Source organism: Triturus cristatus, chromosome 6 (genome assembly GCF_964204655.1).
Source record: "Triturus cristatus chromosome 6, aTriCri1.1, whole genome shotgun sequence".
NCBI classification, from domain to species: Eukaryota; Metazoa; Chordata; class Amphibia; order Caudata; family Salamandridae; genus Triturus; species Triturus cristatus.
In genome coordinates, this window is record NC_140589.1 from 1,892,247,805 (window position 1) to 1,892,275,364 (window position 27,560).

At 44.4% G+C, this 27,560-nt stretch overlaps 1 protein-coding gene across 1 annotated transcript in view; it reads right to left on the reverse strand.

Moving 5' to 3' along the window:
- LOC146822325 (uncharacterized) overlaps positions 1–27,560 on the reverse strand; it is a 670,174-nt gene that overhangs the window by 425,116 nt on the left and 217,498 nt on the right. The gene's annotated exons all lie outside the window — the stretch shown is intronic.

Here is a 27,560-nt window from a genome sequence, read left to right on the forward strand (position 1 = left end):
TCATTACAGTGTGTATACTAAGGGTGGGCGTAGTGGGCGTAGTGGGGCTACGTGAAGCAGCACGTAGTGTGCCCGAATCTACGCACACTACGCGCTTCGCGTAGCCCCACTACGCGCCACCCGCCACCCACCCACCCTACTTTTAAAAGATAAAATGAATTTGTAATAAAGCAAATTAAAGGCACTTACCTGACGCGCGGCGTCTCCCGGGGCTCCCTATTCCTGTTTTTCAATTTTCCTGACAAATGAGCATGCGCGGACGCCCGCGCATGCGCATTTCTTGCGAGAAATGCGCATGCGCGGGCGTCCGCGCATGCGCATTTGTCAGGAAAATTGAAAAACAGGAAGAGGGAGCCCCGGGAGACGCCGCGCGTCAGGTAAGTGCCTAATTTGCTTTATTACAAATTTATTTTACCTTTTAAAAGTACGGCGGGCGGGAGGCGGGTGGTGGGCGGCAGGCAGCTACGCTTCGCCCACGTAGTGTACGTAGGCGCTGCCTGCTTCGCCTACTTCGAAAACTGCGAAGCAGGCAGCGCTACGTACACTACGTGGGCGAAGCGTAGTGTCGCGCCCAGGGTTAGTGTATACCCGTTTTTAACAATCTGTGTCTTAGTGCTGTTGAGTTTATACCCTGAAAGCTGCCCAAAGCGGAAGGCTTCTTGTTCCACCTCCTTGATGGCCTTTGATGGATTAGACGTTATAATGGCTACATCGTCCGCATATGCCAAGGTTTTACACACTCTGCCATTAATCACTACTGCAGGTATCTTATCATTGGCCTCCAGGTTAAGTAGGAATGGGTCTATGAAGAGGGCAAATACCAAGGGGGATGACGGACACCCCTGTCTAGTCCCTCTGCTTATCTTGACTGTTGGAGAGTACCCTCTGTTGACCCTTATCCTAGCCATAGGATCTCTATATAATGTCTGAATGGCTTTTATAAATCCCTCCCCTATGTCATACCATCTCATAATTGCCCAGAGGTAATCCCAGGAAAACCTATCAAACGCCTTCTCCGCGTCTAAAAACAAGGCTGCCATAGGGTCCCCCAGGACCTCCGTTGCATCAAATAGTGTAACTAACCGCCTAATATGCTGGGTAGTGCTTTTCCCAGGAATAAAACCATGCTGCGATGGGCTAACCATGCTCTCAATGACTCTACCCAATCTTTTAGCTAAGATTTTAGAGAATATCTTGACATCTGCGTTCATTAACGTGATAGGTCTATAAGACCCGGGAAGTAGCGGGGACTTTCCTTTCTCCAAAATTATTATGATATCTGCTCCCCCCCCAAGAGTTAGGAATTGATTCCCCTGTCTGTGCTCGGCTCAAGATATCAAAAAGATCTTGCATAAGTATATCTTGGAACATCTTATAAAATTCGAGTGGGATCTGGTCAGGGCCGGCTGCTTTGCCTGAGGGAAGACTATTCAAAGCTGTTGTGAATTCTTCCAGCTGAATTGGTAAATCTAAGGCTACTTTCTCTTCCTGTGGAAGTTTTGGTGGCAATAAGTTACTAGTGTACCCTAGAACATCAAGACCCTGGTTTTCACCCTCCCGGGAGTACAGATCCGAATAAAACTGTCTAAAAACTTCTCTTATAGCGTCGGGGTCTGAGATCAAATTGCCCTGTCCATCTGTAACCTCCTTGATATCCGCCGCGGATACATTCTGTCTTGTACGGACGGATAATAAGGGCCCCACTCTCTCACTTAGTTCATATGCATTCTCTTTTCTTATTAGGTAACTAACTGCTGCTTTCGTAGCAATGTTCTCGATGATTTCAGTTTTAATCAACATAATTTTGAGCAGCTGATCCTCCAGAGGTAGATGTAGTTGAACTCCTTGAACCAACTCATTTTGAGCGTTACAGAGTTCTTTAGTCAGGCCATCCAATCTAACCTTTTCCCCCTTGCGTTTATGGCCAGTATAGCTGAGGGTCTCCCCCCTAATCCCAGCTTTAAACGCGTCCCATACCATTCCTGGAGATGCTGTTCCTCTGTTCATTACCCAAAAACTCTTAATCCACATGTTCATATGTTCTCTATATCCCTCATCTTTTAATACTGCTCTCTCGAAAGTCCACTGTGAAACCTGTCTTTGTAACTGCCCTATATTCACTGCTAAAATCAGGGGATTATGGTCTGAGATAATCCTAGGTTGCTTTTCCATCAAAAAACTCGCAGCGAGAGAACTAGAAACTAGAAAATAGTCAAGCCTAACCAAGACCTTATGTGGTGCAGAGAAAAAGGTGCTACCTTCCTTGTAAGGGTACAATTTAACCACCCACGGATCAATCAGAGAGTTGTGGTGTACCATTGCAGCCAGAGCCCTGTACATTTTCTTCTTTCTACCAGTATATTGCCCCCCTTCTTGCGTAAAAGAACTAAGTGGGTCGTGTATATTAAAATCCCCACAGCATATTATGGGTTCTGGCCAGTGAGCCAACTCAGTGTCTAGAAATTGAAAGACCTCCGGATCATCCTCGGTAGAACCATATATTGTACCCAAAGTGCACTTCTCTCCCTTATATGTTATTTCTACCACCACCCCTCTTTTTTTCTAAGTACAACAACCTCCCTACTCTTGGCTAAGATTGCACCTCCCCTTGTCCTTGTCCCTTGCTTAGAATAGGCCAGCAAATGAAAGCCCAGTTGTTCCAAGAGATATCCCTTACCCCCCTCAATATGCGTTTCTTGGAGACACAGAATATCTATCCGTAGTGTTTTAAGTACTGCAGCAGTTCTCATTCTTTTGTTGACATATTTCAGCCCACAGATGTTAATTGATGCAATTCTGCACGACGTTAAAACACGTCAAATGTACAACCACTTAGAAAAGCCAGATCTTTAGAGTAACTAGAGTCAACACCAGAAAGCGATAAAGAGTGTGCAGTACCGTACATGCTGTGAAAAGTGCAAAACTTACATATACAACCACCCCCCCTCTCTCCCCTCTCCCCCCTTGACCCCCCCCTGCCCCCTACTCGAACTCCCGCCCCCCCGAACTACAGGCAAATAGGTCAAGCATGACCTATGTGTGGCAGCTTTTGAAAGCAGCAGTCGCATCCCACCCCCCCCCCTCATTGAAAGCCAGTTGTTAACCTGCCTTCTCCCTCCCACTCCCCCACTAACGAAGCGAAAAATATTCAGCCTAAATGTGAAACAAAAATCATTGTATGAGGAGGAGGAGGAGGTACTGGCTAAAGGGGTTAAAAACCCCTATGATTCCTAGCTAAGCCTACCGTATCCAAAAATACCTATCCCACCTTCTGCCCCTTGAGTTCGTCGATGTATTGCTGAGCTTTTATCTCAGAAGTAAACATCTTTACGTATCCCTTAACAATAATCTTGAGCCTCGCTGGGTAGAGTAGGTATGCTTCATAACCTAGGCTCTGTACAGGAGCTATAAGTTGCCTAAGGCGCTGTTAGAAGGGCTAGCCCCAGGGGAGGACAAAATCTGTGCTGGACCACCCTGCGCCCACCCTTCCGGGAGAAATAGCCGAGCACCGGTCGGCGACCCCCTTCAGGAATGGGTCTCACACCTAGGATCGTACACGCTGCTTCAGCACCAGGTAACACAGAGACACCACACCGTAGATTCTGGAATACGTATGCTTTATCTAGCAATATCAGGATCTTTATGATCCGCAGGAGTATGTACAAGTAGAGCAAGGGCTCACAAAGTCTCGGTTGGGGTAGGGGTAGCGGGACAGTCTTAGGATCTGGGTCAATGCGGAAGCGTATCCGGCGCACAGCTCTCAATCCTCGAGCCGGGGGATACAAGAGGATCTTTTGGGGTCCAGCCGGACCGGAATGTCTCTTGAGTGTGTCCGCTCTGCAGGACTCGGGTCCGGGTGTCGGAGGTCGGACAATCTTCCAGGAGCCGCGAGTCACTCAGCAGGGCTCAGAGTTCTCTAGGGTGCAAGGTGAGCCGCGACCACGTCAGCAGGGCTCGGATGTCGTTAGGCAGAAGTCCGTCTCTGCCAGGTAGAGCCGCGACGCTGTCTGCAGGGCTCACCAAGGTTCCAAGAATTCCGTAGGATGTTGTGGGGATGTTCTTCAGCCGCGACCACGTCAGCAGGGCTCGTTCGTTCCAGGATTCAACTGCTGAGGGTCCCAGGGCGCCCCTTGTTATAGGTCGACTCCTCTTTGATGTCCGGAGTCCTCACGGGCAGGGGTCTTAGCGCCTGGGGGTCGTTTGTTGGGGGTTCCTGCCACGCGGCCCTTTGATCCTTTCAAAGCGGGGTCGGGAGGGATCCCAGACACGCAGCAGGCGTGGAGCCAGCCCTCAGGGTGGCCGGAGGGCGATCGAAACCATCTCTTGGGAGGAGGCCAGGTGTGAATGAAAACTACTCCTCCCTCTCCTGCTCACCAGGAGCTCTCTCTCCCCCCAGCCGGCATGGCGCGACTAGGCCGGGGTTGCGCTGGGGTCGAGGCGGCCATCGGGGGTGCTGGGCCGGGTACTGGAGGCCTCGAGGCCGAGGGAATGGGAAGGGTGCCTGGTGTCGGGAAGATGGAGGGGAAGACAGGGGTAACCCCGGGTTCCGGGTCGGGGAGGCTACGCTAGTCAGTGTAGTGTCTGGTGTCGCTACGGGTCTGAATGGGCCACGCCACGAGGCCAGGTCCAACAGGCGCCACCTCCTCTCCACCGTGGCATGACAAAAATCTGGTCTTGCAAAGAATGTGACCCCCTCAAAACTGCGCCTAGCCTCTGGTCTTGCCTTATTCATTATATCTTGCCTAGCTAAAAAATTTCCAATATATATAAGGATAGCTCTAGGTTTCGTGGATTGTGACTCCCCATATGTGTTTCTTTGTACCAATGGAAACCGGTGGACCCTCTGTACTTCATTCTCCCAATTCCATTTGGTGATATCTGGGAAAGCCCCCTTTATCAGCTTGATTACATAAGCCCTCACATCTTCCCCCTCCAACCCTTCGGCCACCCCCAGTAGTCTATTGTTGTTCTGGCGCTGCCGGTTTTCATAATCCTCAAGTTTCCATCTTATGTCCTCTGACATCTTCTCATGCGTCAAGCCTGCCAGCGAGTAACGTCGTCTTCTAGCCTGGCTGTCCGCTCCTCCACATGCGATACTCTGTCTGCCATTTCCTCATACAGCTTGTTCATTTTTCTCATGGAGCTCTGTATCTTTTTTGTCGCCACCTTAGCTCTCCGACTCTCGGTTCTGGCCTCTGCTTGCATCTGCATCAGAGTCTCATATAGCAAACCCAGTGAGGGTGTCGGTGGGGGTGCACCTAAGTTACCTGCCCCGTTGACTGCCCCCTCAGCTTCTTCCTCATGATATAATGATGACGTTGCTGAGTAATCCCAGCAAAGTTTTGAGTCTGAGGGTTGCAGCTGAGGGCTGCTTGAGGGGTTTATTTTAGCTTGTCTTTTACTTCTCTGATGACTTGCATGCCCTGGTGGAGCTTTCTGAATAGATGATTTGGCTGCAGTGTCAGAGGCAGAGCTTAATTCTTGAGTTTCATCTCCCAGCTCGCTAGAAGGATAGGACTCTGACCCAGAGTCCTCGTTGACAGAAAAAAAGCACTCCCCATCAGGTGTAGCAGGAGCCCCCCCCTCAGAAATGACTGCCATATTGGTAATTTTTCTTATGGACGCTATGCCTCCCACTTTTGAACCCCCTGACGATGTTCTGCCATCAGTTCTTTCTGTATCAGCCCTTAGGAATTGTGGCGGTATTCTTTGTGTCTGCTTACTTGTGTCTTGACTTTGTATTCCAACGGTGGACTCACTCCGTTGCCTCGCCTCCGTCTCCTCATTCGAATGGGCAGCATCTGCTTCTGCATCACTTTGCTTGTTCTGCCTCTGCCTCTGACTCGGCTCGGAGCTTGCAGGCGCCGCTTCGCTCTGCTTCTCTGTCACCGCCGGAGGCTCAGCAGATTCCGGCGCCTTTGCAGCAAAAGATTCTTTAACTGAGGGCTGCCTAAAAGTTGGGTCCTTTCCAGCCGCATTGCCCTTTAATGTGAGGCTAGAAAGCTCCTTGTTATTGTCTTTTCCACCGCCATTGCCAGGCGATGTTTCTGCTGGCTTTACAAGGCTCTTGCGCTGCATCATCGTTGTACGAGCACCCGCCATCGAGGTCTCTCTGTCATTTTCCTTCGCAGAGTTTTCCTTGGTGTTGGTTACTGGCGGTTGCGACCGTTTAGCCGATTCCGCCTCCTTCTGTAGTTTTGTTGCTTTGGGTGGCATAGCGCTCCCGAATCTGCCGATTCTACCCAGACAACTTTTGCCACGAGATGGGAACAGCAGCCGATCGCCGAGAAGTGCTCTCGTTTTAGTAAACCACCGAAGCGCTGTAATATCGACAATCAGGTAGGAGAGATCAATTTGATTATTCATACCGGCATTATCCTAGTTTTCCCCAGCAATTAAGCATATTGGAGGAGGGTGGTCTGCTGCGACTGTCTGCTGCGGTCAGTCAGCGGCCATCTTGCCCCCCGTCAGTCTGATTTGTTGATGCAAGGTGGGAGAAATCGTTTGAGTAACTGCTTTCTTGGGGGCTGCAGACTATGCAGACAATGCATTATTTGTAATCTTTATTTTTTTTATCCAGTTGACCACTTGATTAAATGTTGCACTTAGGGGAGAGGATGTGGTGTTTCTTCCAGAGCTGCAGACTTTGCAACTGGGGAACCAGGTTGGAGTTTCTGCTTCAGCTCAACATTCTGTGATTCTGGTCAAATCACTTAATCTCCCCATGTCTACAACCAAAATAAATGTGATCTTGTGTGATGTAACCAATGCTCATGTAAAGCACTCCAATACCTGCCAAGTCTGCACTATATAAAACTGCAAATACACAAGAAATAAGTGTTTTGCACACTTCTGTCATTGGGCTACATGTGGGCTACATCTGGGTGATATTTGTGCTTCATTTGGGCTCTTTTGTCTCTGGTGGCCATCTTGGGAGATTTATTTGTTATGAAGTTTCCTAATTTCCTCATTTACTGCAGTCTCCTCAGTAGGAAATGCTTTCCGTTTTTTACTTTGATTCCATCAAGAAGGTATTCAGATATGTCACACATTTGCCATAAATTCTGAATGTTAGCACTCTAGTTGCTCATTAGATCACTGTAGTAAAGCTACTGCTGACCAGGGAAGTCTGCTTCTGGTATTCAAAGTGCATGTTTCAGTCTGCATGTCAGAATTTGGTTATGAAATAGAAGAGGATTTGAGAAGTCAAAATGTGCCCTAATTTTTCTTTCTGCAGCACTAATCATGCTTTCTATGGCAAAATGAACCCCCTCATTTTGTTCCTTTTTAAATTAAATGTTTTAAGAGTTACCACTTTATTCCAATTAAGATGGCTTCAGGTGTGCAATACGTTTGTCATAAGTAGGACTGTTAGCGCTCTAGTTGTTCTTTAGAACACTCTGGGAAGCTGCAGTAGAACACAAAGGAATCAACTGACAGTCTCTGCCCTTGATGAATGTACATGTTTTACTGAGAATGTCAGACTTCATTCTCACATGGCTGAGAAAGATAATGTGAATTTACAGTAAATATGCTCTCAGTTTAGCTTATAGATCACCTTCCAAACCTCTGTGGTAAAAGCATGAGAAAATAGTTTTCTGCAAACATGATTCATATCACAGCAGAAGGCTTTTTTACATGGTAAAATCACCTTAGAACACACCACAATTCCTAAAAGGAGTATGGTACCATCAACAAATGATTTATAATGTAACTAAAGTCTTAAAACCTTCTATTAACTCCAATGCTTTCTAATGAGGTGCTATCATGTATATTGGTCCCAAGATGGCTGCCAACACTTCTTGGATGAAGTACTGACAGCCAATCAGATCTCACGATGAGATGTGTGGTTAGGCTCCGCCCAGATATATATGTGATTTTGATTTTGATTTTCTCAGGAACTATTGAACGGATTTACACCATTTAAGCAAAAGGCATGAGTCTTAATTGAGTACTACCTCTTTCCCAAATTTGGTATAATTCCGTTCAGCAGTTCGGGCTGTAGCTGCGTCAACAGGTCCTATGGGAAAATGCATGGGCAAAACGTCTTTTGGGACCCCCCTTTTTTCTCGGTCCCCGCTTGACGAATCACCGTGAAATTTTTAGGATAGGAGCGGATCGGAGCTGGCCAAAAGTTTGGAAAATTGAGCAAAGATTCGTCAATCGGCGCCAACGTTATTCCAAATAGAATGTTGTGGATTTCCTATGGAAAATAGGTCCTAACTATAACTACCTACTGGCGACTGCCAGTAGGTAATATATATATATATATATATAAATATTCACCGAAAAAACCATAGGTTTCAGGGGCGTTATAGTTAGCTGGACTTTTCACTCATACAAAACCATTGAAATTCCCCCGTTATAGTTAGTTCAGCTAACTATAACTCGCGCGCCCTCAATGCACTGATGATGACGTCACATATTACATTACTCATGACATGGTCAGTGACATCACTCATGACATCACTGATGACATCTCAAATGACATCACGGATGACATCACTGATGACATCATCCAGTGAATGTTTGTTTTTCTGAAAATTAAATGATTTATATATGTAAATCTCAAGGTCGATGGAAGAATAAATGGGTATATAGGTGTCTATTTTTTATTTTTTATTTATTTGAGTTTCTGATATACATATATAAATATAAATAGGGCACGACACATTTGAAATGAAATATTATACAAAACAATAACCAAATAAGTACCCTTTCTGTACAAAATAAAGACAAATCTTATAAAATACTCTTATTGTTTCAAAGCTCAGATAAGGAGAAAGTTAGATTCCTCTTTCCATTGCTTAATTGGATCCCAAATTTTTTCTCCTAGTTTTCTCCCTCTTTTCCCCTTTCTAGCATATATTGCATTCTCTAGATTGTGTATTGCCAATAATCGAGCTAGCCACTGATGATACGTTGGCGGTAAAGGATCTAGCCAGGTGGAAGTTATGCATAGTCTTAATACTGCCATTGCAACAAATATAAGATATCCCCCCCTTCATGTGTATATCGTAATGATTAACACCAAGAAGAATTATCGGTGGAGACAAGGTTATTTCAACAGCCAACACTCTGGAAAGAAATTCCTCGATATTCTTTTGAGTTGGTTGCAGATGAATACACGTTGCGAGCATATGTACCAAATCAGCCTCTGAACTTCCACATCTGGGACATCTAATCCCCGAGATCCCTCCCCACTGTGCGATTCTCGCAGGAGTATAGTAGAGATGATAAATAGTTTTATAGTGCTGTGCCTGTAGGGATGCAGAGCATAAAATACTCTGTCCCAGCTCTAGCGATACAAGAAAGCACTCTTCTACTATGTCTAGCTTTGTCGCCCATTTCTGCGCCATTCTATCCTTGTCATCCTGTTTAGCTTTTATCAATTCCGAATAGAACCTCCTAATAGTGCAGTCTGATCCTGCTTGTACTAAATCCATAATTGGAATCCTACCAAACCCAGTCGGACCCCCCCTCTTTGTTTCAATATAGCTTCTTATTTGGAAGAACTTAAAAAAATGCCTTATCTCTATACCATAGTTTGCCTGTAACTCCGAAAATTGCAATATCCCTTGTGTAGTCCTAATGTCTCCCATCATCCTTATCCCCTTCCTTCCCCATTCTCCAAAAACCCAACCTGTAAAAATATCTACTGGTAAAGTAGAGTTCGCATTCATTCTAGTGTATGCATTATATTTCCCCAAACCAAAGCTTTTTGAAAATGCTTTCCATATATTATAAGCCGCTAAAATCGTCTTGAATCGCGTGATTTTAAAGTAACAAAAATCGGTATTTTTCAAAAATAAGTTCTCGGCTTCTACCCCCATGACTAAGCCACAGATTGCTAACGTGCCAAACTCGTCCTGTCCTTCGATCTCTGCCCCTCCTATCAGGCCCACCATGTTCTGTAGGGCCACTGCCCAATAATATAATTTTAAATCCGGAAGCGACCATCCACCCCTATCCCGAGGCAATGCCATATACCTAAGAGCTCTCCTTGTCTTTCCCTTTGCCCAGATGAATCTATTGATCATATATTCACATCCCTTAAACCATCTTGATTCAAAAAGTAGTGGTATTGCTCTAGAGAGATACAAAAACTTAGGTAGGATCAACATCTTTATGATGTTAGTGCGCCCCACAATTGAGAGATGGAGATTCTCAAGCTTATCTAAATCCTTTCTCACTTTAGCAAAAACCGGTGTCGTATTTTTCTCTACCAGAGTGTCTAAATCGGAAGAGATAATTACCCCCAAGTACACCCCATCCTGTACCACTCGATAATCAGAGCAATCTACATATTTATTCTTAATTATCTGTGTCTTATTGGAGTTCAATTTATAACCTGATACCTGTCCAAATCTAGTGGCCTCAATTTCAACCTGCCCTATAGCCTCTGTGGGATTAGATGTAATCACTGCCACGTCATCAGCGTATGCGAGCACCTTACAATATCATATGTGCGTATACACTGGGGAAATCCTATCACATCTCTCTAATCTTCGGATCAAGGGGTCGATATACATCGCAAATAAAAGCGGAGAACAAGGACAGCCCTGTCTGGTACCTCTCTTAATTTGGAAAGAATTAGTTAAACCTGAATTAATCCGGATTACAGCGCTCGGAGCTCTATATAGTGTTTGGATTGCCTTAATGTATCCATCTTTAAAACCTGCTCTTTTCCAGATATGCCACAGATAGATCCAGGAGACCCGATCAAATGCTTTTTCTGCATCTAGTAACATTACAGCCATCGGGTCTCCTGAGACCTCCATGGCGTCAAACAGTGTGATAACCTTGCGAGTATGGTGAGTCGTACCCCTACCCGGAATAAACCCATGCTGGTTACTGCTCACGAGGGAACCTATTATTTGAGCAAATCTTGTTGCTAATATCTTAGAACAAATGTTGGCGTCAGAATTCATGAGCGTGATTGGCCTATATGATGCCGGCATGGTGGGAGGCTTTCCTTTTTTCAAAATTACCACTATTTCAGCGCCACCCCATGACCCTGGTATAGAGACCCCAGATTGTGCTTTCTGCATCATTGTCGCCAGGCCTTGAGAAAGAACATCCCAGAATACATGGTCAGTGACATCACTCATGACATCACTGATGACATCTCAAATGACATCACGGATGACATCACTGATGACATCATCCAGTGAATGTTTGTTTTTCTGAAAATTAAATGTTTTATATATGTATATCTCATTGTCGATGGAAGAATAAATGGGTATATAAGTGTCTAAATGGATGATTTTGTTTTGAAAAATTTATTGTATAACTGACTGATTAAGTGTATCTTAGTGAATACATGGCTTAGTGAGTAATGTTTAAATATGTAAATATCTGTCTCTCACTTTGTGTATAAGTGGCTGCATGGGTTGGTGAGTAGCTATATGAGTGTCAATATAGGTTATTAGTTGTTTTTTTGAGTATCAGTATGAGTGTCTGTAAGGTTCGGTGGGGGTATTACGTAGTGCATAGATGCATGAATGAGTGACTCACTGTTTGTATGTGTTGAAGACAGCATGTGTGCAGGACTTAATGGGTGGATGAGTGTGTGTATGGGTGTGTTAGTGAGTGCATGACTGTCTCAATAGTGTCTTTATGAGTAACTACATATGTTTTAAACTAGTATATGTGACTATTGGTGTATATAAGTGAGTATATGCGAGAGTGAGAGATTGGAAGAGTTCCTGTATGAATAAGTATGTGTTTCTATAAGTGATTGTTTAAAAGACTAAGTATGTGTAAGTTTCTGTAGAAGTAAGTGTGGAGGTGTGTGTATAACTGTATATGCAAGTAAATGGATGTTTGATTCTTTATTAGCATGAGTGGCTATGTGCGTGAGTAACTCTATGGATGAGTGGCATTGTGTAACAGGATGTATAGGTGTATGAGTACATATGATGAGTGAGTACATGTATGAGTGACTGTATAGGACTGTTGGTGAATGAGTGGATGTGTATGTGGATCTTAGAATTACTGAATAGGTTGTTGTAACTGGTATTGGTAAGTCCATTGTTTTGAAAATTTTAGTTTCTATTTTTGAATGTGTGTATCAAAGGTTATATTAGGGTGACAGGAGGTCTGCCACTCTATCACAAGGATGATGTCATCAGTGATGTCATCAGTGATGTAATTTGAGATGTCATCAGTGATGTCATGAGTGATGTCACTCAACATGTCATGAGTGATGTAATATGTGACGTCAACAGCAGTGCATTGCGGGCGTGCAAGTTATAGTTAGCTGAACTAACTATAACGGGGGAATTTCAATGGTTTTGTACGAGTGAAAAGTCAAGCTAACTACAACGCCCCTGAAACCTATGGTTTTTTCAGTGAATTTCTAAGGTTTTTTAAATGCTAATTCCTAACTATAACGTGCCTGAAACTATGGTTTCTTCAGTGAATTTCAAAGGTTTTTTAAATGTAATTTCTAACTATGCCTACAGAGATAGGACATGTGAAGAAAGAAGAAAAAACGCACAGAAAGAAAAAAAAGAAATGCAGAAAGAAGCAACAGAAGTCCTCAAAGACGAAGAAAAGTGCAGGAAGAAGGATAACGTGCAGAAAGAACAAACAGAAGAGCAGAAAGAAGCCATGTTGCAAAATCATCTTGTACCCTCAACTTTTTCAGACGGATACTGGTGGTATCTGAGTCTGACTAACCAGTCCTAGAGCCAGTACTATGTTAAAAGACACTTAGAATACAGTGAAAACACCTACATACACTAGGGAACACTATGCGTTGGGGTCCCCCTGTGATTAGCATGACCTCCTCAGTAAGTCCCCAGTATATAATAAGCAGGGGGATTAAAAATACCTCTTAAAACGCGCCACAGGGCGTTTGCACACGTCACCTTAGACCCCGTCCCCTCCCTTACCCACTTACCTAGTGGGCTAGTTGGACCCAAGGGACCCTCAGGATTCAAGTGAACTTAATCTCCGAACTAAAAACGGCCACAGGGCGTGTTTACACAGTGGTGAAGGGAGGGGACGTGGCCTGAGGTGACGTGTGTAAACACGCCCTGTGGCCGTTTTAAGTTGGGAGATTAAGTCCCCTTGAATCCTGAGGGTCCCTAGGGTCCAACTAGCCCACTAGGTACCTCCAGTAAGCGTCACAGAGCTGCGTTGCAGAGAGATGTAAAAAGGGGCATGGCCTAGACCACCTCTCTGCAATGCAGCGCAGTGGCGCTTACTGGAAGCACCTGGTGCATAGTTGGCCCCCAGGGTCCCTCAGCACTGAAGGTGAATTATTTCCCCAACTTAAAACGCGCCACAGGGCGTGTTTGCACACGTCACCTCAGGCCACGTCCCCTCCCTTCACCACTGTGTAAACACGCCCTGTGGCCGTTTTTAGTTCGGAGATTAAGTTCACTTGAATCCTGAGGGTCCCTTGGGTCCAACTAGCCCACTAGGTACCTCCAGTAAGCGCCACAGAGCTGCGTTGCAGAGAGGTGTAAAAAGTGGCACAGCCTGGACCACCTCTCTGCAACGCAGTGCAGTGGCGCTTACTGGAAGCACCTGGTGGGCTAGTTAGCCCCCAGGATTGAAGGGGAATTCTTTCCCCAACTTAAAACGCACCATAGAGCGTGTTTGCACACGTCACCTCAGGCCCCGCCCCCTCCCTTCCCCACTGTCTAAACACGCCCTGTGGCCGTTTTAAGTTGGGAGATTAAGTCCCCTTGAATCCTGAGGGTCCCTAGGGTCAAACTAGCCCACTAGGTACCTTCAGTAAGCACCACAGAGCTGCGTTGCAGAGAGGTGTAAAAAGGGACATGGCCTCAGAACACCTGTCTGCAACGCAGCTCCCTGGCGCATACTGGAGATACCTGTTGGGCTAGTTGACCCTCAGGGACCCTCAGTACTGAAGGGGAATTAATTCCCCAACTTACAACTCGCCAGGGGGCGCGTTTGCAGAGTGCTGCAAGGAGGGGGCGTGGCCTCCGGCGCAATGCCGGTCTTTTTTTTTTTTAAGAAGGGGGGCTGTGTGGCCCGCTTCTTTTTCTAATTTATTGGCCCTGAGGACCCCATCCCCCAGGGCCTGCCCCCTAATTTTTTTTTAGAAATAAAAAATTTGGGAGGGGGCCGCGCGGCCCCCCTACCGAGGCCTTAATCAGCCCTGGTGAACCCAACCCCCGGGGCATGGCCTTTTTAAAAAAAAAATCTTTAGAAGGGGGGCTGCGTTGCCCCCCTCCTCAGGCCCCTTATTGGCCCAGGGACCCCATCCCCCGGGCCGGCCTTTGTTTGTACCTATCACTATGACGATTTGCGTGATATTCATTAAAAGGCGACTATGTATACAATGAATCCACGTGGAATGTATTTACACCGCTAGTGAAGCTCTGACGTGTCTGACGCGCTACCGTGCCTAATCCCGGCACCCCCGCCGGTGGGTACTCTCCAAGTAGACACCGTTGTCGTTTATTTATACAAACATGGGTAGCTATTGATGGGCACATTTAATACAGACGCACACCAAGACATTCAAAGGGGATTCGACAGAAATTCGACCAAAACTATGCAAGAAACCCCCCTCACGGTTAATAAAACACACATCCACCGCCAGATGTGTAATACATTTTAATTTGCTCTCTGGAAAGGAGACAAACCTCACTTGAGAGTCACAGCGCGCTCCTGGCTGAGTCCAATGCTGTGTTACACCCAGAAGTGCCCGCTGAGTGCCACACACCTCTGTGTTGTATTCCACCAGCTAGTGCGTATGCTCTGACACTCTCTAGTCCATGTCCACTGTAACACCACCCTGTGAATATGTCATGCCACACTTGCCCTCGCACGGGTTATATTGCCCCATCTAACGTGCCTTCCTCGATGCCTATGTTATAACGCACAGCGCTATGCCATACATATTATAATCTGGGATCCATATATTTGTCACAGTGCATATGCAACGTTACACTCCCCAGCACATATTTTATATTACAACTTTAGAGACTAATTAGGTTACACAACACTGCCCTGTGCATATTACACCCCAAGGTGAATATCGCATAGCACGTGCTAGTGCCTGTGCTATCTTGCGCTCTCCAATGAATCTGTCATTGCACACAATGTATTACATATTATATTTCACGCCCGTGCATGGTGCATAGTTTATACCATACACTATATTTCGTTTTCATTTTCAATCGTGCTCTCAGGACTATATTCTATATAACACTGCGTTCACCTACCCTTTTCATGGGCATTACATTTTGCGATGGGGGGTGGAGGGTCAGGGGGTGTTTCTGCCAAGTGAGCCCCGAGTCACAGTCACAAATGTCCTCTTCTTCCTGAATAAAAGTGAGATTATGCTGCACACTTGTTCATATTTTAAGTAGTTTGCACAGACACACATTTTAAAAACAATAAAGTTCCAAATACCCGCTTTCTCTGAACAGTTAGCTTGCTGCCCAATCCACCTCCTCCCTATCCTCTGTTGTCTGAATCCATGGACTAGCCTCCTCCCTCCTGCCATGCATGGTCTTATGTGATGCCACTGCCCTCAATTTAGCATGATGTACAAGTCCACTCCTTCTGCCCTCCATTGCCCAATTCTATGCCCCATCATTGACCTCCTGCTTAGCCTCTGTGCTTAGCTTGCTGCCCCTATTCTCCTTCCCCCTGCCCTCCGATGTCTTTGTGCATGCCCCTGCTCCATCCTTTTTGCCCACCATGTTCCATGGACCTGCCACTCCTATCTACTCTGAGTGTTCTGTTGAGCTGCCACTCCCCTCCCACCTGCCTAGCATTGTCAGATGACTGTAACCTGTCCCTGCCACCTCCACCCTGCCTGTCCACATTCCATGCCCCTATCCCCTTCCTCCTGTCCTCCATTTTACTGCCACACCCTTCTGCCCTCCCTGGTCTGTTGTGCTGCAACTGCTCCTCCTGCCTGCCCCGCGTGGTCTGTTGTGAGTCCCCTTCCCCTGAACTCTCTTGTCTGTGCCCAGGTCCTGACCCTCCCTTCTATCCTCCATGGTCCTTTGTGCATGCCCCTGCACCCTCCTTCTTGCCCATCATAGCCATTGTGCTGCCACTAACCCTCCCACTTGCCATGCATGGACTTCTGTGCTGCCACGGCCCCTCCCACTTTCCCTCTGTGGTCAGCTAGATGCCCCTGACCCCCTCCCACCTTCCCTCCATGGTCTGTGTGTATGACATCATAGCCTCACTGTTGCTCTCCATGGTGTGTCTTGCCCATCCTCCATGGTCAACTTGCTGCTCCTGCCCTGCCCCCTTGCCCCCAGCCCTCTGTTTCCATGTGCAGACCCCTATTACCTCCCTCCTGGCTTGCCTGTTCCATTGTAATGCCCCTGATCCGTCCCTCCTGCCCTTTATGGTCTGTTATGCTGCAGCTTTCTCTCCTGTCTGTCCATTATGGTCAGCTAGCTACCATTGCCTCTTTCCCCTCTGTTCTCTGTTGTCCATGTGCATGGTCCTGTCTCCTCCCTATTGCTTTCTATGGATTGTTGTGCTGCACTCCCGTCCCGCATGCCCTGTTTGGTGTATTGTGCTGCTGCAAACCCTGATGACTGCCCTGTCGGGTCTGTTTGGTGCACCTCTCCATGTCACTCCTGTCCTCTGTTATCCGAGTCCATGTCCGTACCAGTGGCGTAACGAAACTTGAGGGGGCCCCCCTTCAAGGTACGCAGAGGGGGCCCCTCCTGCAGTGGCGGCTGGTGACATTAGAAAGTGGTGGCGTAAAATGAGTTTTGTAATTCACCGCAGCCAGCGAGCAAAGCGAGCGAGCCCGAAAAACTTAAGGGGGGTCCATGGAGGTTCTCCCCCCGAGAAAATTTTGAAAAAAGAGTGGGCAAATGGTGCATTTTTAAGCAAATTTGAGAAAGCAAGAAGGTTAATAAAGCAAACGTGAAAGTGCAGTTATTACATTAATAAAGAGATATCATATAATAACATGGGTAGCTGGTTATTTAGTATAACCACAGCGCTTCATAACAGACTTCGGGATACAATGCTGAGTACCTCGCAGATTTTTATTTATTTAACAAACAACCAACTAAACAGGTCACAAACTAGCAGCATTCAAGAGGAAATTGTAGGATTAACGTATTGCCTGCCTGGTGATGATGGTGATATGATATTATAGCTGGCAAATCCCATGTCATTGGGGTGGGGGGTGGAATAAGAGAAGATATGCATATTGTGGACTCATTTAGTTCACCATTCAAAAGACCACAGCAGGAGTCACACATCCAGACCAGAAATATAAAAGTGTCCAAACTGATGCAATGACTTTAACATCTAAGCATTAAACCCATTGTTGTGGGCTTTTAGAGTCTGGGTATTGTAATGATTGTGACAGCAGGATATGCATAGGTTAACGTACCATCGGTCTTCACCATTACTTCACTTTGAAATATAGAATGCCTTAGCAGATCCCTTAGCCTACTCTACAACTACAGTGTACACACAACACACAGCAGTATAAAAGAGATTGCATGAGAGAAGGGCTATGGAGAGATAAGGGGCAATGTTGGAGTGTCAGTGTGGTAGTTGGGGGGAATCTGTGGAGAACGGTTTTTGGAGGGCGGACCATGGGGGGGGGGATTATGGGTGCCAAGAAACAATATTGTCCCATGCGCCATCAGTGCTAAAGCAGGCACTCTCTCTGATCTTGTCTCCTCACTCGTGCCCAATGCCCAGTTGATTCATACCAGAAAAATCTAAAATCCCTTAATAAAATACCAAGCCGGCTTGAAATTTTACAGTAACTTTACAGGTAGAAAAATGTGTATCTAACATTTTCTATTGACCTAATGTTAGAATTGGATTCCATAACTTCCGCTTAGCTTGCTTCACATGTGAATTTGTGAAAGCTGCAGTTAAAATCAACAAGCATTTGCAATGCAATAGGTCTTGCATTTGCAAGAGTTAGAGCTATTGGCGTTGTAAATTACAATGTCTTTTACCTATGTGTTTTGGCATGGAACGTGATGGGTGCATGTAAGGTTGTGACTAAGTCAGTTACCTATAAAATAGTTTACTTATAAACAACCAGTTAGGGTGAAACAGCCAGTGTTAAAGGTCATACGTCACTGTGTCTTCAAGAATAGTTAACCATGTTTTAGATGTTAATGGTAGACTGATAGATGATAGGCTTGGTTGAGGGAGATAATTATACCTGCGACTGCAGCGTAAGAACCTTATTCGTGTTAACATACTTAGAGAAAAAACAATGTTGAGAGCAACAGAAGTTACCCAAATTCACGTATGTGCACTGGGATTACCTGACAGCAATTTCATTATTGGTAAATCCAATCAACGAGTACTGTATTTCCCAATAAATGCAAATATGAAACATATGAAAAAATTGAGTTTAAAAAAGGTGGGGGACAAAAAGCAATGAGGGTTGACAGTTCAAGGGTGCTAGTGGCAAGTCGAGGAGGTCATGAGAGATATGAAGACAAAAACATGGAAGGACAATAGTTGAATAGAGGATGGAGGGGATAGTTAACAAATAAATTGGATGCTGGATGGCAAGGAGGACTGGGAATCAGAGTGGGCAAAAAAGCAGATGTGTGGATGCAGGATCAAAGACCAAACGTTTTGAAAATATTCAAGGAAGACTGGTTTTTAGAGTAAACAAAAAGGCATGCATGTAGTCAAAAGTTGAGGGTGGCTGGAGAAGAAAGTAGATAGAATTCGAAGATGAAAGAGTGTAGGGTGGTTGGCGTGGAGAAGCATGAACAATGGTCAAGAAATGACATGGTTGTTAATTTATTCTTAACAAGGGCAGCATAATAAACATGCCCACAATGTGCCTTGACTTTAAAATGTGCCTTTCCAGTTTTGGTCATGTTTGGATGAGACTGCACAGTAGAGGTTTGCGTCCGCTTCACCTCATTCATTTATTTAACTAAGCTGTATGAAACAGTGTACTGCTGTTGCCTGCCATGTACACAGATCTTGTCTAGTGTCCTGGTCCTGGCTTTGCCACATGTAGTGGTTGGTTTCATAGCTCTAAAGAGAGCAGACAGCATGAAGCGTTGGATGCAAACCTCACATGTGCTGCACATGGAGCACCATGGAGTTGGAGTCCACTCTCATAGACCATTGTGTGACATGCAGCTCTTTATGCCAAATGCCATTGTACTGCAGAATTTGTTACCTTTACACACACAGTGCACTCTTTGTATCACTCTTGGGAGAATGATGGTCTAAGTCTGTCCTGAAGGTATTCAGACCATAGCCTGTAGGTGTAATGCAGTGTTCTACTGATACTTTAACCCACTAAGTTACCCTACAAGAAAAGCAAGGGACACCTGGAGTTCTGGTGACACCTAATTCAAAATGGAGCCAATGTGTCTGTAGCGTTACACAAGCATGCCCCTGGAAGGAAATCATTAAGTGTTACGTGACACCACCTAAAACACATGCACAAGTATCAGAACCAGAAAAAATTCATCATTGCAGGGATTTTCAGCTTTAGGGTGAAATGTTTTTCGGAGCACTGCCTCCCAAATTGCTTCAGTCCAGGAGCGATTTTTAACACAGCGAGTCGTTTGGCAGATGGGAGGAGGAGGTTTGCCATGACAGAGATTGTATGTGTAATGTAACTGGTGCTCAAAAAGCGCTCTATTACTTTGGGTCGAGTTTGCAGTATATAAAAACTGCAAAAAGAGGTTGAAAACAAAGCCTTAACATATTGAATGACAAATAGATACTCATTTAGTGGAAAATATTGATAAATCTCGGCTACCCCTCTTAAATGGTGTGATCTTAGGAAAATATTTTATTTTACCTAAACTCAATAACATTATCACGTATGCATGCACTTTTAAATACGTGAGTTCAGAATATCAGTTGTACAAAAGGTGTGGCTAAAAAAGCCAAAATATTATGAAAGCTTTACCCTCAGGTAGCTACACATAAAATAACTTGCAGCTTAAATTTTTTTTTTTTTAAAATGATAGTGGCAAATGCACTGTAGTACATTATGAAAGTTTATTAGTTAATACACTGCAGAGGTCTGGGTGTAACCAGAGAGCTACAGAATTACATCTTAGTGCAGTGGAGAATAGTTACTTGTGTATTTCTAGTGCCACATGATCAGTCTGTGACAGAAAGCTTATGTAATTCACTTTTTTAAACTTGCAGTGCACACAGTAGAAGATATACTGCTACAAAATGCTTAAAATGTTAAGATAAAATGGTGTTTCCAAAAAATATATTTTAATAATACTGAGACTGTGCGTAATTTTTTTTTTCCATTTCTATCCCTTCAACACCATGCCAATTAAAAACACTCACTGCACAGCTCACTTGCTAACTCTTTGCACTACCACTCAAAAAGAATGTCTTTGCCATCACAAACCTTTGATCAATTCAAGCCAGTACACCTACTAACTACCAAGCATCCTTTACTTTTGCAGATGTTTCCCTTTACATTTGCAGATTAACTAGTAGGCCCCATTTGCATTTCTTTCAGGCAGAAGACACACTGTCTGCCAGGCTTTGGGGTTACAGCACAGGAGACGTGCTCAATGACACTTCAGTTAAAGCACTTAATTTAAACTAGCTGAATGAATCGTCCCCACTGCTGCTACTCGAGAGGAAATAGAGGTTAAGGGAGAGAGCGACAGGCCAAGGGCAGTGGGGAAAGGAAGAGAGGAAGGGGATTAGAGAGGAAAAGTGAAGCAGACACTCCGACACCCAAGGAGGACTAAAAGCACTCATCCGTCACTAGTAGTCATGTTACCAGGTGTGGGTGTCTCATCAGAACAGTCCACAGTGCTTCCTTTCAATGAGGCCCAGCTGCAAATCCTGAAATCACCTCCCAATAACAGCTCTAAACAGAATACACGAGGCACAGAAGCATGCGCCGTGTAAATGTTTAGAGCACACGACCGCTCTGACGTCAGGCCATTTTCCAAATGCTGAGACCCCTCCCTTTCAAAGACGTCACACTGTGACAACTTAGCCTGACCTCTATCGACGCTTTTGATATAATTTAAAATAGGATGGTAATTGCTTTTATAATTACCATCCATATCCATATAGCGTATCATGGCTGCCAAGGTTTCAGATTGCTATGTGTGACATTTTCATAATTTCACCGTAATAATGAGTGACATTTCAGCAACAATGAGTGACACTTTCCCATATGAAAAGTCAAGCAATTAGGACAAGTGAAACATATTAATTAAACCAATTTGAGCAATGAGAAACTTTAAGAAGATTTTAAAACTGTTGCAAAGCACCTTAAATAGAGGGGCACTTAGGAAGCAAAGAGTTGGCAAGGGGCATGATGAGTGGGAAAGAAGCACTCAACCTCCCTGGTGGAAAGACTGAGCAGCATGGATAATGCATGACATAGAGTGCCTGCTTCTAAGCACTAACATCATCATCGGACACAAAAAAACAGACCAGATCCTGGGAAGTGTAAGGCGACCGGAAATAGCTGTTTTTAGAGGTATATTCAAAAAATATATATTTATCCAATTAGTGGGACTCGGCTGAGAGGAGCGCAAATAGTAAATTGGTGGTAAATCTGCTGCGCTCATGTATGAGAATAACACGCATAATTTTAAAACACATTCTGTAAAACATGTCTCAGGTGTGAATACTCAATTAGGACACACGTTTGCAGTAACAGATTAGGGTTGGCAAATATGTTGCTCTCCGGATTGAAAATCACAAGGAAATACAGCTCTGCCAAGTATCACGCTTCAGGCGTGATAGTAGTAACGCATTTCAGTGCGGTGGTCCGCATTACCGCACTGAAATGCGAAGTCTCGCATAACAGGCACAGCTCCTGCCTTGCTTCAAGCCGCAGTAGTGCTGGTAATGCGCACTAGAATATAAGAATGGCAGCGTGATGCTCCAGACAGGCTTGGAGGCTGGGTAGTTGCTGCTAATTAACTGGTTGCCACATTGTATTGATAAAAGGAGAAGATATCTGGAGGGGCGGCGCAGCATTCATTCTGACGTCAGACAGCAGTGTCCAATAGGCACATGCTGCAGGGCGCCACTTTTGTGGGAAGCCTGCTTGGCTAAGAGTGCGGCAAATCATGGCAACGCCGGATGCACAATAAATTAATAATGACCCCGCGACCGCCGGGCTCAACCCAACGGGCCCCGGCGGCCACTGGAGCCCACACTGTGCAGCTTAGCTGTTCCTGCTGCTGAGGCGCCTAAGTGAGGGAGTCTATGCCCGGGCAGCGACGCACGTTTGCCGAGGGAGTGACAGGCCAGGACCTTAAGGATGCAGGCGGCTGGCCTATAAACCCAATTTGCCACGGCTCACAAGTAAGTGTCAGCTAGACAGTGTGTGGCAGAGTTTTTTAATGTTAATCTGCAAAAAATTTACTATTTTAAGTGCGTCGGCTAGCGCGAGATCATCAGTGCCTGCCAGTCGGTGTAGTGCTGCCCTGGTCACTGAGGCTTTCGGCAGGAGGCCGGGCCGGGACTTTTAAGTGTGTGCCTCAGCTGTCTGTCAGGTTGTCTTGGCCAAATTCAGTGCTGGGTATGTGCTGTCTGCAGCCTTTAAGTTGCATCGTGGACGATCAGGAGTTCGCACTGAGCTTATTGCTGCACTTTCACCTCAAGGTAAACTCCTGTCCACCTATAATATTTCACATTGTATGTCTACTAGCGGAGGTACCATTTAAAAATAGAAATATTAGTAGTTTGCAAATTGCGACCTAAAATTACATTTTAACAAAAAAAGTGCAAAATATTGAATTGTGAAAGATCTAACACAGATGTATCCTGTCACTGGAAACGGCCACAAAACCTCTGTAGTTTGCCAGCCAGCAGAATTTTCTGATTCCCCCCATCCCATGCTATCAGGGATTACAACTTGTAACTTAAAAGAATCCAAGCTTTCCCACCACACCCACACTCTTTACTTCCCTCTCCACGCCATGGATGTTCTGCAGTGAGCTCGGGGTTCTGCTAAATCAGAATGGTGACAGCACTCTCAAAATTCCTTTAACTCTGCTCTCCCCTTCTTACACTCTGGTCTTTCTTTTATGCCTGGTGCTTAATTTCTCGCTGGGTGTAATTTCTTATACATATGTTTCCCCTTATTCATTGCATTATTTTGCTCACAAGAAAGTGTCACTCATAGTCATTCAAATGTCACTCATAATTACACTGAAAATATGAAAATGTCACACATTGTAATTTGAAACCTTGGCAGCTATGGAAATAAATCGCACTCTGTAAAGTGCAGAGTGCACTTACTTGCTTCAATGTGGGCCCGGTCAGAGAAGCACAAAGCATTAAAACAACAGCTGCCTAAATTGTCTCACCGTCCTGGATGATGGATGCAATGTGAAGGACCTTAGTTTTTTTTAACCGGCAGGTCAATTATCATAATTGTTGAATTGTTTTCCAGTACGCGCTGAGTATTTTCAATCCAGCAAGTTGACTTTAGAAAAAGACCTAAATGTTCCCCCTTGAGAAACAACAATGTGGATAATTCTAAGCCTCTCAATGACGTCCACATTAAATAATCAGGAGCTCTCTGGCCTGATGCCTGAGCACTGTACTGAGGGGGCCCCCTAGAGCTTGGGGCCCCCCCCGCACTGCGGGGGCTGCGGGGGCCTGTGTTACGCTCCTGGTCCCTACCGCAATTCCTCCTGCCTTCCATGATCCAATATACCATACTTGTGAACATTTTGAACTTGGTAAGAGGGAGATTTTGAAAAAAAACTGGGGTATTAATTTTCCCCTTTGAGTTACATTGAAAAAGAGGAGATTGTAGACAGGAGACAGATCAAATAAAGCCCATTTGAGCTTAAAAACATTGGACGTTTCCTGGCTGAATCGGGTCTGTTGGCATGTATGGTTGTACTACCACTGCCTCTTCCTTCTGCCCACAATGGTCTATTATATTGCCACAGCCTCTCTTGCCAGTCCTGTATTGTTGGTTTGTTGCCCCTGCCCCCCTTTCCACTGCCCTCCATAGTCTGTTGTGCTGCCACTGCCCTTCCTGCCTGCCCAGTGTGGTCAAATTGTTGTCTCTGCACCCTCCTACCTGCCTTCAATTTTAAGAGTATGTGCCCCTGGCCTCTGCCTCTCAACAGTATCCTAATGAAGAACTAGATTGCTAACATTCTATATTTATTACAAAAGTGTGGCGCGCCTGACGTCATCTTGATGTAATCAAAACTGTAATACCTAGAGCATTTCCTTTAGAAATTAAATATATGAGAGGGTCTTATTTGCATCAAAACTATGGTTAGTACTCTAAAAATTAAAATGAGGACATATTTTCTGAGTTTTCAAATAGCAACAAAGCACTTTTAAAGTATTTGTTATCTTTATGTTTTTTTTATCCAGTTGACCACTTGATTAAATTTTGCACTTCAGGGAGAGGATGTGGTGTTACTTCCAGAGCTACAGACTTTGCAACTGGGAAACCAGGTTGGAGTTTCTGCGTCAGCTCAACATTCTGTGAGTCTGGTCAAATCACTTAATCTCCCAATGTCTACAACCAAAATGAATTTGTTCTTGTGTGATGTAACCAATGCTCATGTGAAGCACTCCAATAACTGACAAGTCTGCACTATAAAAAACTGCAAAAACACAAATAATAAAAAGTGTTTTGCACACTTCTGTCATTTGGCTACATGTGGGCTACATCTGGGTGATATTTGTACTGCATTTGGGCTCTTTTGTCTCTGGTGGCCATCTTGTGAGATTTATTTGTTATGAAGTTTCCTAATTTCCTCATTTACTGCAGACTCCTCAGTAGGAAGTGCTTTCAGTTTTTTGCTTTGACTAAAGTCTTAAAACCTTCTATTAACTACAATGTTTTTTAATGAGGTGCTATCATGTATATTGGGCCCAAGATGGCTGACAACACTTCTTGGATGAAGTACTGACAGCCAATCAGATCTCACGATGAGATGTGTGGCAGTTAATAGAAGGTTTTAAGACTTTAGTTACATTGTAAATCATTTGTTGATGGTACCATACTCATTTTAGGAATTGTGGTGTGTTCTAAGGTGATTTTACCATGTGAAAAAGCCTTCTGCTGGGATATCATGAATCATGTTTGAGAGAAAACTATTTTCTCATGCTTTTCCCACAAAGTTTTGGAAGGTGATCTATAAGCTAAACTGAGAGCATATTTTCTGTAAATTCACATTATCTTTCTCAGTGATGTGAGAATGAAGTCTGACATTCACAGTAAAACATGTACATCCAACAAGGGCAGAGAATGTCAACTGATTCCTTTGTGTTCTACTGCAGCTTCCCAGAGTGTTCTAAAGAACAACTAGAGCGCTAACAGTGCTACTTATGACAAACGTATTGCACACCTGAAACCATCTTGATTGGAATAAAGTGATAACTCTTAAAGCATTTAATTTAAAAAGGAACAAAATGAGGGGGTTCATTTTGCCATAGAAAGTATGATTAGTGCTGCAGAAAGAAAAATTAGGGCACATTTTGAGTGACTTCTCAAATCCTCTTCCATTTCATTAAAAAAATTCTGACATGCAGACTGAAACATGCACTTTCAATACCAGCAGCAGACTTCCCTGGCGAGCAGTAGCTTTACAAAAAGGGATCTAATGAGCAACTAGAGTGCTAACATTCTGAATTTATGGCAAATGTGTGATACATCTGAATGCCTTTTTGATGGAATCATAGTAAAAAACTGAATGTATTTCCTACTGAGGAGACTGTAGTAAATGAGTAAATGAGGAAACTTCATAACAAATAAGTCTCCCAAGATGGCCACCTGAGACAAAAGAGCCCAAATGTAGCACAAATATCACCCAGATGTACCCCAAGTATAGCCCAATGACAGAATGTCCCAGAGTGTTCTAAAGAACAACTAGAGTGCTAACAGTCTTACTTATGACACAAGTATAGCACACCTGAAGCCATATTGATTGGAATAACGTGGCAACACTTAAAACATTTAATTTGCAAAGGAACAAAATGAGGGGGTTCATTTTGCCATAGAAATTATGATTAGTGCTGCAGAAAGAAAAATTAGGGCACATTTTGACTTCTCAAATCCTCTTCTATTTCATTAAAAAATTCTGACATGCAGACTGAAACATGCACTTTTAATACCAGCAGCAGACTTCCCTGGTGAGCAGTAGGTTTACCACAGTGATCTAATGAGTGAATAGAGTGCTAACATTCAGAATTGATGGCAAATGTGTGACACATCTGAACGCCTTCTTGATGGAACCAAAGTAAAAAACTGAAAGTATTTCCTACTGAGGAGACTGCAGTAAATGAGGAAATTAGGAAACTTCATAACAAATAAATCTCCCAATATGACCACCAGAGACAAAAGAGCCCAAATGTAGCACAAATATCACCCAGATGTAGCCCAATGACAGAAGTGTGCAAAACACTTTTTATTTTTTGTGTTTTTGCAGTTTTATATAGTGCAGAATTGTCAGGTATTGGAGTGCTTTACATGAGCATTGGTTACATCACACAAAAACAAATTCATTTTGGTTGTAGACATGGGGAGATTAATCGATTTGACCAGAATCACAGAATGTCGAGCTGAAGCAAAAACTCCAACCTGGTTCCCCAGTTGCAAAGTCTGCAGCTCTGGAAGTAACACCACATCCTCTCCCCTAAGTGCAACATTTAATCAAGTGGTCAACTGGATAAAAAAACATAAAGATAACACATTACTTAAAAGTGCATTGTTGCTATTTGAAAACTCAGAAAATATGTCCTCATTTTAGTTTTTTAGAGCACTAACCATAATTTTGATGCAAATAAGACCCTCACATATATGTAATTTCTAAAGGAAATGCTCTAGGTATTACAGTTTTGATTACATCAAGATGACGTCAGGCGTTACACATTTTTGTAATAAATATAGAATGTTAGCAATCTAGTTCTTCATTAGGATACTGTTGAGAGGCAGAGGCCAGGGGCACATACTCTGAAAATTGAAGGCAGGTAGGAGGGTGCAGAGGCAACAATTTGACCACACTGGGCAGGCAGGAAGGGCAGTGGCAGCACAACAGACTATGGAGGGCAGTGGAAAGGGGGGAAGGGGCAACAAACCAACAATACAGGACTGGCAAGAGAGGCTGTGGCAATATAATAGACCATTGTGGGCAGAAGGAAGAGGCAGTGGTAGAACAACCATACATGCCAACAGACCCGATTCAGCCAGGAAACGTCCAATGTTTTTAAGCCCAAATGGGCTTTACTTGATCTGTCTCCTGTCTACAATCTCCTCTTTTTCAATGTAAGTCAAAGGGGAAAATTAATACCCCAGTTTTTTTTCAAAATCTCCCACTTACCAAGTTCAAAATGTTAGCAAGTATGGTACATTGGATCATGGAAGGCAGGAGGAATTTGGGTAGGGACATGGACTCGGATAACAGAGGACAGGAGGGACATGGAGAGGTGCACCAAACTGACCCTACAGGACAGGCATCAGGGTTTGCAGCAGACCAATACACCACACAGGGCATGCGGGACGGGAGTGCAGCACAACAATCCATAGAAAGCAATAGGGAGGGGACAAGACCATGCACATGGACAACAGAGAACAGAGGGGAAAGAGGCAATGGTAGCTA